Consider the following 4,407-nt stretch of genomic DNA (forward strand, 5'->3'; position numbering starts at 1 on the left):
CCTGGTTGGAGAAAGAAATTACTGATAGCCAGGGGATATAGAAAATTAAAGTTTATATACACACTGGAAAGAGCACCAGAAATGCCCAAGAGAGGACCTCTCCATCAAAGTAAAAGATTGACCACTTGATCCTTATTGGTAATGCGAGAATGGGATCTGGTAGCTTCATCTCAGGAAAGCTTTCAACAGTTTATGGTGCTTATTAAAAGCATCATCCATATCGTTTCTAAGGATAGCCCTTTGCTTGCAGATTCATGCTGTGATTGTATTTTATAGCACCCAGTGTCCTTGCATTTACTAGAACCCAGTGTCCTTGCAGTTACTAGAACTAATCCTCCTAGGTAAAATTAATTTTTAAACTCTAAACATATTTTCTCAAGAGCATCAGAATTCTAGTTCTCAGGAGGATCCAAACAAAATATGTTTGTGCTTGAAAAGGATGTCTTTCAGTATAGAGTGACAAGAGAAGAAATGGAACTCTTTAACACATGACAAGAAGTTAGATCACATAATGCTCTATGTGGAGTTTTCTGCGTAGTTTACAAGGTGAAAAATTGATGTTTTACTATGGACTCATCCGTCAGTTTCAATGCAGCCATTAAAGAAAATACAGTAATATAAACAGTATTCCCCGCACTGCCCTTTGGTTTGTAGATGGCTTCTCAAAATAGACCTACTGGACTCATATTTGTCTTTTTTACCCAAGTAGGATTTTAAGGTCTAGCTTGCAAGCCCACTGGTTATTCTGTCACATGTTTAGTGGAAGGTGACAGAGTAACACGGACTCCTGGGTTAGAGACAATGGGCTTGATTAGTGGTGAAACAGCAAGCGTCCGAAGCTACATTCCTGTCAGTTGCGTTTGCCTGCTACATCCTGAGGAGGAGACATGGAGCACACCCAGCAGGTGATGCACCCACAACGGGTTTGCGGCATAGCTGAGTGACCTCAGTTTTTAGGGACTGCTAACAAGCCTGCTCAAACTCTGCCCCAGAAGGAGGTATTGTTATTAGTCTTGTCATTAGACAAACACATCTACCATCTTCCCTGGAGGGACGTCTCTCTTCCAAGGCTCTTTGCTACATAAATATATCAGAATAAAGCTGCTTAATGCATTCAATACGATACTGGACTTTTAATAAACCACTTTCAGCTACTCCAATAAAGACCAGGAATCACATGTGTAAGGAAATGTACACTGTTTACATTTTTTTAAAAGTCTGTAATAGTCCAAGATAAATGGTGTCACAACATGTACATATATATGATGGAGGACTGCACCAAGATAATTATACTAACTTGGATTTATCTGTCTAAAAAGGCGAAAGTAAAATACTTTAGGAAAATACATGTGTGTATTGAAAAATCCCAATTTTCGTTGTAGAATTTACCTATTTACAAATGTCTAATCAAATTAGCAAATTGTTAGTAACATTACTCTTAAGACACTACAATAACCTACTGTTTTTAAGGAGTAGGGAAATGCTATGATGTATATGCTCCCGCCCACTGATATGCTGAGGGATAGTCTCCAGTGCAGTAATACTAAGGAGGGAAGGGGTGTTTGAAAGTGAAATGATGTGAATATATCCCTCATACATAAAATAAGGGCAGTTACAAAAGGACTTGAAAGTGGGTTCACCCCTTCTGTTATTCCCCACAGTCCCCAAACTCTTACACATATTATACAGATTAAGTATTTTCCCACCATAAAGCTTTTGTTACTTTAAGCTTATATGAGAACACACAACTCTTTTCTTTTGCCATTCCCGGCAATTACAACTTTTCCTTGTGAGTGCAGCAAGAGGATGTAAGCCTTCCCCATGCCTGCATGGTAATCTGGGACATTTCAGCATCCACGACAGCAAGAAATAATTTTTATTGTATGAAAGCTATATATTTGCATGCATTTTGTTATAGCACCACAAAAGTTCTGATGTCTTTTCACTATGAGACATAAATGTATCAATGTGTTACTATTTTAAAGTACTTGTCAAAAGAATATTAAAGTACAGAAAAAAAATTTTTTTGCTGAAGGTACCAGCAATTCAGACATAAAATTTTCTCTTATCTATTTTTCCCGGCAGTGCTACCAAGAAAGAATGCCCTGGGCCTCGACTGTGCAATAGAGTAGCTGCTAGCCAGGTGTACCTAACCACTCATCAACCCATTGGTATTTAGTGAGCCTAAACAGGCAAATGCTTACTTCATTTACTTAATATCCATGAATTTATTCAAGATTAAAAATCTTGAATTAGTTACATTAAAGTACTCATGACTGTCAAGTGGTTACTACACCTTGCTGTTTAATAACATTGGAGTACATGGTAAAAAATAGGCATAACTCTTCGGGTATGTGCAATATTTTTATTAGTATATGTTTCTAGTACATAAAGCTTACTTTGATCTCAAAGAACTGGTACATGCATATAATATTCCTGGATTCATTTTTATCTCTCTTTCCTTCTCCACTCCCCTTGCTCCCTCTGAATCTGAATCTCATTTCCTATTTTTATTATTGTTGTTATCATTGTTATTTTATTTTGATTTACGACTTCTAATGTTTACATTCTTTTTGTCTATAAAATAAATGTGCATGATGCCTTTTAATTTTTTTAATATTCCCCTCTCTCTACCCTTGCCCTGCCCTTACCCTTGGTCTCTTGTATCCCATCCCATTTGTAAATGATCTGTCTACCTGTATCCTTGTATCAATCCTTTATTTTGCTCTTAATTTGCATTTTTCCTTAACTCCAAGGAGAGAGACAGCACATCAGTTAAGCTTGTGTTTCTGATATCTTTTATTTAATATTACATTTTCAAGGTGTACCCCTTTTTCTACAAATGCCTCAAATTTAATATACTTTGGAGTAAAGTAATATCCCATTATGTATAGACACCTCAATTTCTTTATATATTTTTGTTTATTGACATACATGCTGCTCTAACATATATTGTGCACCAAAGACCATTGTTAGCATGTATCACTGTAATGTGATGTCTTTAGGTTTGTTGGGAATATACCTAGAAGAGGAATAGCTAGGTCAAATGGAATTTATAAATTTAGTTCATTGAGAAATCTCCATACTGATTTCTACAGCCGTTGTACTAGTTTAAATTCCCATCATCAAAGTAGGAATGTTTGCCTTTTTTAATGCCACCTCGCCAGTACTTTTATTATTTGATATTTGAAGACTGATATTATATGTGGTATGAAATGAAGCCCTAGCATTTTTTAATTTACATTTTTCTAATGGTCAACACTGTTGAACATTTTTTCATATTTTTTTTTTTAGCCATTTGTACTTCTTTGGAGAAAAGTGTATCCACTTCACTTGTCCATTATCTGATTTGGGTCATTTATTTTGGATGGTCTCGTTTCTGGAGGTTTTATATAATCTAAAAGTTAGCCCTCTATCTGAGGAATCATGGGTAATTAGATTGTTTTCCATTTTGTCAGTTGTCACTGCTCTCTAGCCATGAATTCCTTTGCCGTTCAAATGTTTTTACTTTGACGTAATGCCATGTGTAGATTCTTGGTGTTATTTATTGTGCAATGGAAATTCTGTTCTGAATGTCCATGCAACACTTTTGACTTCCAATGATTTATTGATCTTATCATTTACTAGTATTATTGTTTCGTTTGTGATGCTTAAAAGTTTGGTTCATTTTGGTTTGAGTTTAGTGCATGGTGAGAGAAATGGATCAGGTTCAATCTTCTGCATATTGATAGCCACTTTTTTCAAGATAACGTTTTATAGAGATTATTTTGCCACCAGCATGTGGTTTTAGACCCTTTGTGGAAGATCAAGTAGCTGACTATGTCTAAGGTCATTACTGTATCTGTATTTTTCTCCATCGGTCCACAGTTCTATCTTGTGTCAGTGCTATACCTTTTTTATCACTCTTATTTATAGTATAACTTCATGTCACTTACAGTGATGTCTTCTGCTTTGTTCTTTTTTTTGTTAAAAAAATAAAAGGAGGAAAATATTAACAGACAGACAACATTTTACAAAACAGCAAAGGAACAGTACAGACAGTACGGAGTTACAAACAGTGGTAGGGAATTAACAATGCTTGTTGTATTACATATTGATATCTTCACAGTGGTTTCTCATGAAAACAGATACAGACACGTAATGCTTATCAACCAAGGACTCATTGACAGTTTCTTTCAGCAAAGAAATACAAGACAGTAGAACAGCCATGTTGAGTATCCTTCATACTCATACATACAAACTTTCTCCTTCTTTCCCTTCTCTTTTCCCACATCCCAGTTGCCCTTTACCTTTGAGCTTTCCTATCAATTCACAATGTCTATCATATCTCTTAGTTTAAATTAACTCTTTGAGGTTTTACACTAGTGAAACAATGTGGTGCTTGCACATGTATGTTTGATTTATTTC

The sequence above is a fragment of the Chinchilla lanigera genome, unplaced genomic scaffold (assembly GCF_000276665.1).
Source record: "Chinchilla lanigera isolate Chin_1 unplaced genomic scaffold, ChiLan1.0 scaffold00124, whole genome shotgun sequence".
NCBI classification, from domain to species: Eukaryota; Metazoa; Chordata; class Mammalia; order Rodentia; family Chinchillidae; genus Chinchilla; species Chinchilla lanigera.